The 15,876-nt window shown below is 44.2% G+C and overlaps 1 long non-coding RNA gene across 1 annotated transcript; it reads right to left on the minus strand.

The window, feature by feature from the left end:
* Nucleotides 1-7,154: 7,154 nt before the first annotated feature.
* On the minus strand, nucleotides 7,155-13,100 carry LOC121815581. Its single transcript, XR_006055195.1, has 2 exons — nucleotides 8,689-13,100; nucleotides 7,155-7,938 (listed from the first exon to the last, which is right to left on the minus strand). It is a non-coding gene; the product is annotated as an uncharacterized LOC121815581 (long non-coding RNA).
* Between the last annotated feature and the right edge of the window lie 2,776 nt (nucleotides 13,101-15,876).

The following is a 15,876-nucleotide window of genomic DNA, read 5'->3' on the forward strand; positions in this document are numbered from 1 at the left end:
CTGGGACTACCAGAGGACTGCAGCACGTTGAGTATGCCTCAGTACAAGTATAAATAGTTATGGGAAGATTTGCCATTTTTCCATACCTGTACTTCTTATAAAAGTCTTCTAAGAAACTTCCTATAAAGAAGAATGAATCTATGCTTATGAGTTTAAAGCATTGTGCTGAATATTAGCATTCCATTAACCCCGTTGCTTCGGTTGCATTTGAACTAATCGCAATGAGCATGTTTAATTAAATTAATTATCATCAGGCAGTAATATCTTGGGGACTGAACACTCACTGAACACCTCCATTTGATGAGTTTTGTAGTAACTTAAATATATTTCAAGGCGACTTGAATGTGCTCCTGTAACTTGAATTCTCTCAGTGTGATTTCCTTTTGGACAAACAAACAGCAAATCTGGATCAGCTTTCCTGGATGAGAGAAAATAGCCAAACCACAAAATGTGGGTGAGAGATCTTGCCCAATGAAATCAAGACAGCACAAAGCCTGCAGAAACAATGTTATCGCACTACACCAGAACTAACTTTAGAAATTTGGGAGCAAACTGAGAGGAGCACATTACTGAACAAGCTACTGATGAGTTTGATTTCTAAGTTAAAACGAATCAAATTATCTTTTTCATTTCAAACTAAAACATGCTGTTAAAATGAAACTCCTCCCTAGGACTGAGAGGGACAAGAAACTCTCAGGGTCAAATGTAGAATCTGTCCTGGGTCATCATGCTGTACGGGCTGTAAGACAACTCATGATCATGTCGCCAATGTATTTTAGGAGATAAAGTGTAAGCAGGGAATGTGGTGACATTGAGCTGGAAGTCAAGTCTATTCTTTATGGACTGAAGAATACAGCCAAAGTATGAAATGTATACGTGAAGAGCAAAGTGACCTCAGGATCATTTTATTTTCAGATGTTGCTGCTGTTTCCAATGTGAAGCTTTGCAGTTCATTGGGAAGCAGAAGAGATGAGGTCAGGGGCCTCCAAATCTATGGCCCTGAGGAGGAATCTGACCCTGAAGCAAAGATATTTGTCAGTGTACATGTTCATCTATGATGAAACGTTATGACAAGGCCGAGAGGATACAATACACACAGAAGGAGTCTAGTTTCCCTGAGAGGATTTACAAAGTTTCAGGCAACAAAAGACCAAACTTTAGAGGAGGCACAATTGTGTACAAGGTCAGTGAAAAGGCAGGTTTTATGTGAATCTGCCTTATAAAAGCACAGAGAGAAGTGTAGAAACTGAAAGACTAGAATTCTTATTGAGTTCTGAGCTCAGTGAGGCTAAACTAAATATGTCAAGCTTCTTAGACTAAGCTAAATATATGACCTTTTCCTAAAGCCAAAGTCTGTATCCATTGCTAGCTAATTAATGCATATATATAGCTGACAAGTGACTGATGGGGACAGATAATCAATCAAGCAGTCAAATGTATTTCACAGAATTTTGCCTGCAATTATTCATACTGCTGCTAGAGCTGATTTAACTCCAAAATATAAATATAGGTCATAATAACAGATTTTCATGATGCTGCATCCTATTTACCAGGAGAGATGTGAGTGTGAGGAGCTCATGTCATAAGGTAACTCAGAATGGGTCTATTTCTTTGTGTTGAAAGGGGTCAGTTGAGGTGGTTCGGGCATGCTGGCTGGATGCCTAATGTTGATATATTCTAAGCATGTCCAACACCCAGAATGTGGAGGGATTATATACCCCATTTAGTCTGGAAACATCTGCAATCCCGCAGGGCTGAGCTGAGACATCCGGCGAGAGAGAAGGACTAAAGGGCCATTTTGCTTACTCCAACCCAATTAAAGAGTAGCAAATGAACAGATGCAATATATAGAATTAAGCTCAGCACGCACTGCAGTAAATGATCCAAAAATCAAATGTAGCTCGTATGTTTGGCTACTAATGTGGATTATGCATGCAGAACGAGCACTTGATCCCAGTCCCTTTCATCCTTAGTCATGCTTTGGTGTTCTCTTTGAGGGGATGCCAACGAGGGGGCGATGGCACACTGCTCACCGATACAACCCAAAGCAGCGAGGCTCAATATTACAGAAGGGACTGGGAAGTGAAAGGGAGCACGAGCAATATTGCTAGTGTGGGGGCAATTGGGAGTATGCCCCAGTTATGTACAATGTTGCAAGGGCAGAAGTGGAGGGGACAGTCGTGCAGACTCACGTGCCAACGCACGCTGTGATATTTTGCCAAGGTCCAGACAAGTTATACAGGAAGAACAAGGCCAAATAAAACACGTTGAGACACGCTGAGGGTAAGCTGTGACAGACAGAGCCAGGCACGAGTCTGAGGCTTTCGCACACACACAGAGCACGAGGGCAGGCAGCGGCAGAAAGATCTGAGGCCACACAGAATCAGAATGAGTTCTTGCTTTCTGTGACCTACATACACCGTGTTAAAGGAATTAAGAGTTTGTTGTAGACGCATTTGTAGCTCGTGACTGACGAGCAGACGCTCAGTCCTCGATCCTTGTGGGTCTCTGCCCTGCGGCTCCACTACAGCTGACTAAGCTGTAGCACAATAACATATGATCAATAGCACATGAGGAAATGAAAGAAAAAAGTCAAAATAACAAAATAACTTACAGAGTGCAGGAATCACAGGGTGCGAGTGACTCCCAGAATCACTTTCCTGCAGGGCAAACTCAGTTGATTAAAAAGATGTGATGAAGCCCTCATCTTGACAAACGGAGATGATAACTGATGACAAAGCACTTGCCATCAATTCCAAAGAGCGTCAGTGCTACCGTCTGAGATCAGTGTGCTGAGTGTGGCTTTTGTCAGGACATCAGATGGGAAACATGTTTGAGTAGGCAGCTGAGAGATCTGCCGTTAGGCCCGTTTTTAAGGAGGCGTGTTGATGTCTGTGTGTGTTAATGTGCCAGATTGACTCCAAGCTGATTCCCTCCCTTCAGCCCTCATTTCTGCTGCTTTATTGTCCTAAAAAGGCACGATGGCTTAGTGGTGGACAAAGGGGAGAGAAGAAATGACTGATGGCAAATGCTTCTCATGAGAGATGGAGCAACATCTCCAATTCTAATGGGACAGCAGAGGGTGGCTGGGTGGGGTTGGGGGGGTCAAAACAAGGTGAAACCCCACAGGAAATAAAGCACAAGTGTTTGAGTAGGAACGAAGGGGTAGGCTTGGGGATATCTGCCCCGTCACGGTCCTCATCTCATTTCCATAACTAAATCAGGGACGCGTGCCCTACTGTGTTTGTGTTGTACTGGCAGCTGCTGCCTTCGTTTGACAGACGCAGCACCCTCGCTAAATGTCACTGAGAGAGCTGCTTTGTGTCTGCTGAGATAAATGCATCTCACAAGCTTGATTTTCGAGAGTTTTATCATCCGTGAGGTTGCTTTGGCTGAAAAATGGAAAATCTGAAACTTATGTGTTTCTTTGATTCAAATACTTCTCGAGAACTGAAAGCTGAAACCTACTGGTCGGGCAGCATGTGGCTGCTTAATGACACTGACAGACAACACGAGAAGCTTGAACGCTCACAGGCGCATCTGCGTTAGCTATTACACTGATGTAGAAAAACAGGACAGGCAATGAGCTTCAGGGAAATAAGCAGTATTTTTAAGCTGCGTTGGAGTTCATGAATTATGAAACCATAAAATAAAGGTTTTGTCACGCATTCAAAAGTTACTTTAAGAGAGCTTAACTGGTTACATATGTGGTGTTCTGAACGACTGTGCAGATGGTTTTTCTTGTAGTTATGCTACAGGCATAAATGTTTCAGTCAACATCTTCATCTCTGTCACATCCAGTTCTAAAAATAGTATTCCTGTTTTTATTCAGCTAAATCAGAAACTCGAAACGCTGTGACTGAATTCTCAAATGCTGAATGCTTTAGATGTTAGAGGTTGAAAAGGAACTTATATACACCAGTGAAATACGGCCTGGATCAGTTCCAGCAAGATAAATACTTGGCTTTGTTTCAACTCTAACTGACAAACGTGCCTTTTTTTAATGCTTTCATTTTGTAATTATGATGCAAGCAGGGGCGATTCTAGGATCAACCATAATGTTGCACATACAGTGCTTTGAACTTAATATTAACAGACTATGTTTGCAAATCTCTTTAGATCTCGATTCAGTTGCATACAGATTACATTGTTGGCTTCAACTCCAATTTTATTTATATAGATTGATATTACAACAACAATTGCACTTTATATTTTAAGGCGAAGCCCCAAAAGCTGGATGGTCTACTGTAGTGTCTTAGAATAATTCATAGTAAGTAATCAATATTATTCACTAGATTTAGGATGGGCCCTTTAGAATTTTCCAAAGTAAGTTAAAGAACAAGGAAAGAAAAGAGGACAAACATACACAGCATTGTTTCAGTCTCTTAACCACATACAGCAGAGGCAGTCCACCAAATCATTAAGCACTTACAGCACCATTATTCAGCAAAGACAGTAGGAAATCACCCTGCCTCTCCACACAGCTGGACAAGGAGCGAACTGGTAACAGAGTCGGTTTTACACAAATGTTTGGTAATTCATACAAACCTGTATTGTCCAGACTCAACACAGAGCATTGTGTATTCAAAATTTCAAGAGTGGAGAATAGATTGTAGTCTGTCACATGAATGTGGACAAACATAATTTCTTGAATGTGACATGTCCATTCGTTTCTTTTTGCTCCCTCTCTATCCTCCTCTCAGTCTTTGTGTTGCCACCCAAAAGTTTAATGTAACAATGAAACAGAATATGCTACTAATGTCTAGTGATCTAGCTAAAGTCAAATATAAATAAGCAGACACTTTTTAAGTCACAGCAATACCTCCACGTTCAGAACAGTTTGCCCTTTTGCTATGTTTCAGTTGATGAAACATAGCAAACAACAACAGCAACAAAAGTCTTATTCAATAATGAATCCGTTAAAAACAATGGCATAAACTAATACTACAGTGCATTATTATGATTATTATGTTTTTAGTGGTGCTATGAAGAAACGTAGGGGTGTTTAGACTCTTTTTATGGGTGCTCAAACTCACCTATGGTTACAAATAAAGAGATCAGTTCGTTAGTCTAAGGATGTTTGTGTGGTACTGCTGTCTAGTGGGTGTATCTGGTATTACCCCTAAAAGCAAAAAGGGTAAAAGGTTAGTCCATCATTTGCAACTACAGTTTTTTATTTACCATTATAATTTTTTTTAAAGAATAAAACCCCTTAAAGTCTCTTCTTGTTTTTAAGGTTCTATACTGATTACTTTAATAATATCCATCTATCCATTCTCTGCCGCTTATCCTTTTTCAGGGTCGCGGGTGGGAGCCTATCCCAACTGGGACTCTTCACCATTGGACCCTAGAACTGAAGAAACTTCTCGGATGAGAGGTAAAACGTCTTCAAGCAACTTAAAGAAGTCCAGAGGCTTTTCTTTCCAAACTCCTTAGACTACATCCTGGACAGGTCGCCAGTCTGTCACAGGGCTAACACATAGACAATCACTCACACCTAAGGGCAATTTAGATTTCCAGTTAAACTAACTGCATATCTTTGAACTGTGGGAGGAAGCCGGAGTACCCCGACAGAACCCACATAAACACAGGGAGAACATGCAAACTCCACACAGAAAGAGCCCGGCCTGATGGTGGAATTGAACTCAGGATCTTCTTTCTGTAAAGAACAGTGCTAACCACAATGCCACCCACTTTAATAATATATGACTTTTCTATTTATGTTTTAAACTGTTTTGTTGATGAATGTTAGGAACCACACTGTGTGTTGAAATTTGCTTGTGAAGGCAGCTACTGCCACTGAAAAGGTAGCAGTATATATATATTATTTTTTTCTTTCTTTTTTTCTTGCAGTGGCCAAGTGAAAGTCCAGAGACACAATAAAAAAGATCTAGTCGTTATCAAGTCTTAAAATTAGATAAATACAACATGTCCTGTTGTCTGTTGTCCTGCTGGGAGACTTCAATGCTCACGTGGGTAATGACAGCGAGACCTGGAGGGGCGTGATTGGGAGGAACGGCCTCCCTGATCTGAACCCGAGCGGTGCTTTGTTATTGGACTTCTGTGCTAATCACAGTTTGGCCATAACGAACACCCTGTTCGAACATAAGAGTGTCCATAAGTGCACGTGGCACCAGGACGCTCTAGGCCGTAGGTCGATGATCGATTTTGTAATCGTATCAGCAGACCTGCGACCATATGTTCTGGACACTCGGGTAAAGAGAGGGGCTGAGCTGTCAACTGATCACCACCTGGTGGTGAGTTGGATCAGGTGGCGGGGGAGGACGCTGGACAGACCTGGTGCACCTAAACGCGTAGTGAGGGTGTGCTGGGAACGTCTAGCAGAGGCCCCAGTCCGCGAGATCTTCAACGCACACCTCCGGCAGAGCTTCAACAGCATTCCGAGGGAGACTGGGGACATTGAGTCCGAATGGACCATGTTCAGCGTCTCCATTGCCGAAGCTGCTGCATTGAGCTGCGGCCGCAAGGTGGTTGGTGCCTGCCGTGGTGGTAATCCCCGAACCAAATGGTGGACACCAGAGGTGAAGGGAGCCACCAGGCTGAAGAAGGAGTCCTATCGGGCTTGGTTAGCCTGTGGGACTCCGGAGGCAGCCGACAGGTATCGACAGGCCAAGCGGAATGCGGCTCGGGCAGTGGCTGAAGCAAAAACTCGGGTGTGGGAGGAGTTCGGAGAGGCCATGGAAAAAGACTTTCGGACTGCCTCGAAGAGATTCTGGCAAACCGTCAGACGTCTCAGGAGGGGAAAGCGGTGCTCTACCTGCACTGTGTATAGTGCTGGCGGAGCGCTGCTGACGTCGACTGAGAAAATTGTCAGGCGGTGGAAGGAATACTTCGAGGACCTCCTTAATCCCACTGACACGTCTTCCGAGGAGGAAGCAGAGTCTGGGGATGAGGGGAATGACCCGCCAATTTCCGGGGGCGAGGTCACTGAGGCAGTTAAACAACTCCTTGGTGGCAGAGCCCCTTGAAGGAAATTTCCGTCCCCGGTTCCCTCCAAGGCACGAGCGATAAGCAGAGTTCTGTCCTTTCCTTATAAGATTCCTAATTATTCAAAGTAACACTCAGGTATGCCGTTCAGCTGGGTTAGTTACAGCGCCGGGAGCAGCTTGGGAGAACAAGAAAACAGAGACTGCTTTAGGTTGCCTTCCCAATCGACTCAAAGGTTTATTTGGTACACAACAGTTTATATAGAGGAAAAAAGGTTCGTGTGTCAGTTTTCCCAGTTCAAACCGGTACAGACCAAATAAGGAAATGTCTTCCTGCCTACTGAGCAAAGAAGTATCCTTTGTGTAGTTTATCAGTTCAGCTATAAATTATGATCATCCCAGCAAAATACACTCCTAGACATAGAATACAGAGTTCTTTCATTAGTGAATTCTGAAACAAACCACCTGGCCTTTAACGAGCCTTTTCTAAGAGATAAAGAAAAAGGGAGGATGGGAGTAAGGAAGTGGTCTCGTCTCTGTGGTGTTTTCGACCTTGGGGTACCAGCCTGTGAGTCTTACACATTAATTCTTGGGTCACAGAGAAAGAGAAAAACAACTAGTAAATGGGCCTTATTGAGTAACAGTTTCATGTATGATATCACTATAAAACAATATCCTGTAAATGCTATCATGGTATCAAAATATCACAACAGTTCCCCCCTTTTATCATGAAATGATAACATAGTATAAAGACAGAATGTAATAACATAATATAAAAACAAATCATAAATGTGAAACAAATCATAAATGTAACTAGTCCTTCGAGTAAGCTCAATATCAAAAATTCTGAGAGCGTATACATGGTATCACACAACAGACAATAATTATCAAGAACAAATAATACATGCTACAATGGTGACAAAGGCTACAATTAGTTCCTTCCATTTTCCAAACGTGTCCTGTAGCCACTTATGTAGCCACTGACCGTGACCTGTATTGGCAATTAGTTCTATCTTCAATGCTTCAAGTCTATTCATAGCTTGTGTGAATGAACCGTTAGGGGCGGTATTATTGGGAATGAAAGTACAGCATACACCAACGGTCACTAGACCACAGGTACCGGTCCAATTAACAGGTAGGGCTAGTCTAAGAGTATTGTTGCACAACCAATAACCGTTAGGGATTGCTCTAGTTAGGCGCGTGACCATGTGTGATTTAACTAACTCCCCCCAGTCAGTATCATTTAAGACACCGTCTGGGGGAACAATGATCGATTCTCTGCTCGAACTTGAACTGTGTGTATGTTCCTCCAGATATGATAAAACTTCAGCCACAGAGACAGCTAGCCATGTCTCATTACAGCGTGCACCTGGGGAGTCAGAGAAGAATGTATAGTTATCCTTTGTATAATCTATGTGTGTGTCTGGGCCAGTTAACTTTAGTCTGCGCAGACATATCATACTAGTATTAAAATGGAGAGGGATCTGTCCTAAGGGCAGTGAGGGTTTTAACCTATTCTTAGGGCGTTTCATTGGGGCGCAGGTCCCTGCGGTGTCATTAGATAACTTCAATAATTCGCCTAATGGAGTCTCAGGGTTAGTTGGTGTGTGTGTGTGTCTAAGTAGGCAGTCGAGAGGGCTCAGAGTCAACTGTAAAGTGTCTTTAAGGAGAGCATTATCTTGCCGATTTCCTCTAGTCCCTCAGTGAGGGGGAAACCGGATATGGGGTATCCTACTATTACCTGTTCTGGATTAGCCTTTGAACAGACATAACAGTTACTGTTTCCTAAATCACGAGCAGCTGTTCTAGCATTTTCATACCAGGAGTTAACTCCTGTTCTAGAGGGCGCATAAGATGGTTTATTAGTTGCGTCTATGTTGCTATTTACTGATTTTAGGGAACGTAAGGAGTGCATTAAGTATGTGTCTTGCAAAATAGAGCATGAGGTATAGTCAGCAAATATGACCTGCAGAAATGTGAACATGGTTGCAGTTTACAATACAAAATAGCAAAGAAAAATCCTAAGGTTAATGCGATAGATATGATAAATAACCTAAATATATAAGAAAAACAGTTCTTCAGTCGTCTCCTGGCCTGGTCCCAGGTTCGAGAGACACAGAATAAGTGCCGTGTGATGACAATGGGCATTTCATTTTCTCCATTATCAGGATGGAATGAGTCTGGCTTTATCAGATTAGACATCATATGGTACTTTTGGCTTCCTATTCCTGCTGGATGTTCGAGTACCTTTTTGTTGTTCAGGTGAAGCATCAAAGAGCTCTCTGAGTCTTGGCTCTTTCAGGCGTTGTGTGTTAATCAGTGATTGTGTGTGTGTAGTGGATTGAATTGGATCCTGGCGCTGGCCCGCCGGAGATGTCATCTACTTGATCCGACGCCTGAGATGGTCCGATTGGGCTGGTCTTAACCCTGCTGGCATGAATCCACTGAGGTTGTCCGTCTGTGAGGATGCTGGTTCTTCGTCACTGCCAGTACAGTCTGGGGGCTGGAAAACGCGGCCTCCCCGAGTGTCCTTGGTTTTAGCAACTTCACCAACACGCGTCTCCTTGTCTCCACTGGTGGAACTGTGGAGGGGAAAGGCTGAGAGAGACAAACTTTCTGATAGTTATTATTCAGTTTTTCTACCAGATTGTGAACATCAGTGGACAATGCAATATACATCACCTTCTACTAGCGGTGCCCCTCTGGAAGCTGACCATGGTGTTGGAAATAGTCTTATTTCAAATGGAAATAATTTGGTTACTGCAGATGGAGTCATAATGTATGAAATGGAAAATCTGGTTGTGGTAAATGCTGATGTTTCGCTTTTGGTCTCCCTACATTAGTTTGTGCACATGTTAGACAGGTTGCTAATATGCTTTTTACTGCATGTGATGTTTTCTCAATTACAAATCTTGATTTTATTGTCCCTATTACCCCTCTTTGTCCGACATGACTCACACAGTGAAAATGTCGGGCAAGGACTGGCATCAGGGAATATGGGAGGGCAATCAAACCCTTAAAATTTTTGTATAAGCCATCTCTGTCATCTAAGGTACAGTCATTATTCTCCCAATAGGTGTAATCAGATGCAGAGGCTTGCTCTTGTATGAATTTTAAATCAACATTTGTTTCTAAATAGTCTGGGAGTGTAACAAGTGGCAGCTGTAGGGGCACAGATAATACTTCCTGCGGAGGTGGGAGCTGTGATGCAGCTGCAGCCTTGGCTGTCACGTCTGCTAAAGCATTACCTGTTGCTTCGTCTGTGTCAGCTGTACTGTGTCCTTTCGTTTTTACAACTGCAACGGCCGATGGCAGCTGTATAGCCTGAAAAAGTCTTTGAACAAAATCAGAATTTAGCAATCGGTTTTCCATCAGCAGATCTAAATCCTCTCTGTCTCCACAATGTGCCAAAGTCATGCACGACGCCAAATGCATAGCGGCTGTCTGTGTAAATTGTCACACGCTTATCCAAATGGAGCTCACAGGCGCGTATTAAAGCCATGAGCTCTGCTTTTTGTGCTGAGTGAAATGGTAATGAGTGAGCCTCTAGTATGTCAGGCACTGTTACCACTGAATAGCCACAAAGAAATGAGTTGTCATTCGGCCTTGAACAGGACCCGTCCACATAAACCGTGGCTGAGTCTGGGATAGGTGTTTGCTCTAAATCTGGACGTGGTGCTGTGGATTCCTGTATACGTGTCATGCAGTCATGATCGTCAAGCCTGTCTGAGCCATCCTGTCGGTCAGAAGAACACAGCATAGGATCAATAAATGTGCTGGCGAATCAGGTGTGCTGCTCGCTTTTATAGTGAGATTTGCATGTTGTGTAGTTATGTTTGCTAGAATGGTCGTGACCTGGTGATTGGTGTGTAGAATAGTGTCATGTGAGAGTGTAAACTTCTCGCAGTCCCTTATCATGATAGAGCAAGCTGCTACTGCCCTCAGGCAGGCCGGCATTCCCTGAACAATTCAGGCAGCACCTTTGAGTGGCGGAGGTCAGCACTCCCTTTAATGCATTGAAAGAGGCAGTCACTTCTGTGGATCACAGTATTCGAGGAGGCTTGTCTTTTTTACAACAGTCACGCAGAATGTGGTCATGAAAAGAACAGTCTGGTATCCACTGTCTGCAATAGTTCACCATGCCTAAGAAGGACACATTTCCTTCTGTGTAGTGGGCCGAGGGACAGAGGTCACAGCTTTGACCCTGTCTGCAGTCATGGAACGTTTTCCGTGAGACAGTGTGAATCCCAAATATTGAACAGAAGTCTGACAGTACTGCATTTTCTTTGCTGATGCTTTGTGGCCAGTCTGTTGGAGGTGCTGGAGAAGCATGTGTGTAGCAGTTTGACATAGTTTTTCACTTTCAGCACAGAGGAGGAGGTCATCCAGTACAGCCCTGGAGGAGTGAAGCTGTCCAGGGTAGCACGGACCACCATTGAGAAAGCAGCAGGGCTGTCTACCATGCCTTGGGGCAAACGAGTCCAAGTGTACTGCTTATTTCTATGTGTGAATGCAAATAACGGCTGTGTGTCTTCATGCACAGGTACTGAGAAAAAGGCAGAGCATAAATCCACCACGGTAAAATGTGCATGCAATGCATGTCAATATGTTGTGAACATCTGAAACGAGAGGTGGCAGAGGAATGTTGACTGCATTAATTTGCCTTAAGTCTTGTATGAAACGCCATACGCCAGGTTTGTTAGGCTTTGGCACAGGATTGTCAGGAGTGTGGGCTTTATTACTCCTATAGTCAATAAATCTCCTATCATGACATCTAGGGCTGCGGCTTTTTCGGCAGAAATGGGACATTGCTTGACATATACTGGCTTGTTGTGTTTTAATAGGTGTGCGTGATAAAGTGTACAGTCAATAAATCCTATATCATTCTCACTTTTTGACCATAATGTCATATTCTGGTATTCAGCTGGCAATGTAACTGCAGAAATAGTACAGTGGGTAGGGTAGGTTAGATCTATGTGTCGTCAACATGGTATAGTTATGTCATAAACTATGTCTGAGTTATGTGACAAAATCACTGTTTGACCTTCACTTGTGTGAGCAGTTATCATGTTGTTGAACAGTGTGAGAGAAACAAAAGTGTGGCTCCCAGTCATGGGATTACCTGGTAGTGGCGTCTGTACACGTTTTTTTTGGCACAGTGTGTGACATAGAGTACCGGACAAAAAGGATGTTGAGTTCATTCTCTGCTGAGGGTCCAGCTGACACAGAGGCTGTTCCTTCTCCATCATGTCGATACATAGGGCAGAGAAAACATAAGCTGTTATCAGTGTCAGCAAACATTTCACCCTTTGTGTTAAATGAAATACACAAATTCATTTTTGCTCTGGGTGTCTGCGGCTGCTGGAAAACTGAGCTAAATTTGCACCTCTAGCTTGTGGTTGCCAGTTACCTTGACTGGAAGAGCTCCGCTACTTTTATCTCTCCGTCCTCTGAAACTTCCTTGCTGTGCTGGAGCGGATGATCCTGCATACATTAGTTTCTCACTTTCCTCTGAGCCTTCTACATCAAAATTCAACATCATCTTAACACTTTTAGCTTTCGTGGTAGTATCTGCACTGGCCTTCAGTTTTACTGACCTGTTTTCTGGCGATAATCGTTCGGGATAGGGCTCCGGAAATAAATTAGAATGCATTGAACTTACAGTTCTTAAGTTGTAAACAAAGTCAGTCACGTAAGCACTTCCGCATGTTCTGGATACGTGATCATGGACGTCTTCACCGATTCGCGGACGTAGGTTACACGTAACCGGAAATGGGAGTTGTACTGAGCCGTTATTTGAGACTTTATTTTGTATTTTATTAATTTTTGGTTTTACAGGTACTTTAGATTTTTTATCGGACCTGTCTGTGGTCTTTGAATTATTCTGACCCATGTTCAGTGATTTCCAGAGGGGTTTACACGCTTTGAAGGATTTATGTTAGTATTTCGCTGCGGCACAGCTGAGGTTACTTTAAATTTATTGCTAGCAATTTTTGTTTGGGTGAGCAACTCTCACTTAACGAGCAACTTCTCGCAAAACAACAGGCAACTCCCTGTGTCTTTCTGCTTTTAATTTACTGCTTTTAACCCTTGTATGGTAATCGGGTCTGTGAGACCCGTGTTCAGTTTTCTTTTCTTTCGTTTTTTATTTTATTTTATTTTATTTATTTTTTTAAAGAAAAATTAAACAATTAATTATTCTTTCACGTGTAAATGTGTTGTGTCTTTCCACTTGATTATAACTGATTTATTTATAACATTTTATATAAAAGAAAAACGAGAAGCACATTAATTCATAGTAATTTAACATAAAATTGTTTGATAGTGTTAATTTGGAAAGCCACAACTCTAGCGGGTCCACCAACACCACACAAGGGTTAATTTACTTTATTCGGGGACTGAGGAAGTCGTCAGTGTATCTCTCTGGATCACTAAGGAAGCTTCGTCAGCATATCCCGTTTTTTTTATGGGGACCAAGGAAGATCGTCAGTGTATCCCAAATCTCTTGGGCCACTAAGGAAACTTCGTCGGCTGTCCCGTTTTTTTATGGGGACCAAGGAAGATCGTCAGTGTATCCCAAATCTCTTGGGCCACTAAGGAAACTTCGTCGGCGTGTCCCGTTTTTTTTATGGATCGATCACTGAGAGAGGTATAATACGGTCTTATATAAATATGAAAGACGCATATTTACCTTCGTCAGCGGATCCCACTTCTGACGCCAAATTGAAGGAAATTTCCGTCCCCGGTTCCCTCCAAGGCACGAGCGATAAGCAGAGTTCTGTCCTTTCCTTATAAGATTCCTAATTATTCAAAGTAACACTCAGGTATGCCGTTCAGCTGGGTTAGTTACAGCGCCGGGAGCAGCTTGGGAGAACAAGAAAACAGAGACTGCTTTAGGTTGCCTTCCCAATCGACTCAAAGGTTTATTTGGTACACAACAGTTTATATAGAGGAAAAAAGGTTCGTGTGTCAGTTTTCCCAGTTCAAACCGGTACAGACCAAATAAGGAAATGTCTTCCTGCCTACTGAGCAAAGAAGTATCCTTTGTGTAGTTTATCAGTTCAGCTATAAATTATGATCATCCCAGCAAAATACACTCCTAGACATAGAATACAGAGTTCTTTCATTAGTGAATTCTGAAACAAACCACCTGGCCTTTAACGAGCCTTTTCTAAGAGATAAAGAAAAAGGGAGGATGGGAGTAAGAAGGTGGTCTCGTCTCTGTGGTGTTTTCGACCTTGGGGTACCAGCCTGTGAGTCTTACACATTAATTCTTGGGTCACAGAGAAAGAGAAAAACAACTAGTAAATGGGCCTTATTGAGTAACAGTTTCATGTATGATATCACTATAAAACAATATCCTGTAAATGCTATCATGGTATCAAAATATCACAACACCCTGGTGTTGATGAGGTCCGCCCCGAGTTCCTGAAGGCTCTGGACGTTGTAGGGCTGTCCTGGTTGACACGCCTCTGCAATGTTGCGTGGAGATCAGGGGCAGTACCTGTGGACTGGCAGACCGGGGTGGTGGTCCCCATCTTTAAGAAGGGGACCGGAGGGTGTGTTCCAACTACAGGGGGATCACACTCCTCAGCCTCCCTGGGAAAGTCTATGCCAGGGTGCTGGAAAGGAGAGTTCGTCCGTTAGTCGAACCTCGGATACAGGAGGAACAATGCGGTTTTCGTCCTGGTCGCGGAACACTGGACCAGCTCTTTATCCTCTCCAGGATACTTGAGGGTGCATGGGAGTTTGCCCAACCAGTCTACATGTGTTTTGTGGACTTGGAGAAGGCATTCGACCGTGTCCCTCGGGGTGTCCTGTGGGAGGTGTTGCGGGAGTATGGGGTGTCTGGCCCATTGCTACGGGCCATTCGATCCCTATACAACCGTTGCAAGAGCTTGGTTCGCATTGCCGGCAATAAGTCGGACTCGTTCCCGGTGGGTGATGGGCTCCGCCAGGGCTGCCCTTTGTCTCCGGTTCTGTTCATAATTTTTATGGACAGGATTTCTAGGCGCAGCCAAGTGGCGGAGGGCTTTCGCTTTGGTGGCCTCAGAATCTCATCTCTGATTTTTGCAGATGATGTGGTTCTGTTGGCTTCATCGGGTGAGGGCCTCCAGCTCGCACTGGAACGGTTCGCAGCCGAGTGTGAAGCAGCGGGAATGAGGATCAGCACCTCCAAATCTGAGGCCATGGTTCTCAGCCGGAAAAGGGTGGAGTGCCCACTCCGGGTCGGGGATGAGTTCCTGCCCCAAGTGGAGGAGTTCAAGTATCTCGGGGTCTTGTTCGCGAGTGATGGGAGAAGGGAGCCGGAGATCGACAGACGGATTGGGGCTGCAGCTGCAGTAATGCGGACGCTGCACCGGTCCGTCGTGGTGAAGAGGGAGCTGAGTGTAAAAGCGAAGCTCTCAATTTACCGGTCGATCTACGTCCCTACCCTCACCTATGGCCACGAGCTGTGGGTAGTGACCGAAAGAACGAGATCGCGGATACAAGCGGCAGAAATGAGCTTCCTCCGAAGGGTGGCTGGCCTCTCCCTTAGAGATAGGGTGAGAAGTTCGGCCATCCGGGAGGGGCTCAGAGTAGAGCAGCTGCTGCTCCACATCGAAAGGAGCCAGCTGAGGTGGTTCGGGCATCTGACAAGGATGCCCCCTGGGCGCCTCCTGGGTGAGGTGTTCCAGGCATGTCCCACCGGGAGGAGGCCCCGGGGCAGACCCAGGACACGCTGGAGAGATTATATCTCTCGGCTGGCCTGGGAACGCCTTGGTATTCCCCCGGATAAGCTGGAGGAGGTGGCTGGGGAGAGGGAGGTCTGGGCCTCTTTGCTTAGGCTGCTGCCCCCGCGACCCGGCCTCGGATAAAGCGGATGAAGATGGATGGATGGATGGAGTTATGCTCCACTTTCTTTAAGCCTCACCACAATCAATGGCGG

This window comes from Haplochromis burtoni, unplaced genomic scaffold (genome assembly GCF_018398535.1).
Source record: "Haplochromis burtoni strain Fernald_Lab_line unplaced genomic scaffold, NCSU_Asbu1 Contig_246, whole genome shotgun sequence".
NCBI classification, from domain to species: domain Eukaryota; kingdom Metazoa; phylum Chordata; class Actinopteri; order Cichliformes; family Cichlidae; genus Haplochromis; species Haplochromis burtoni.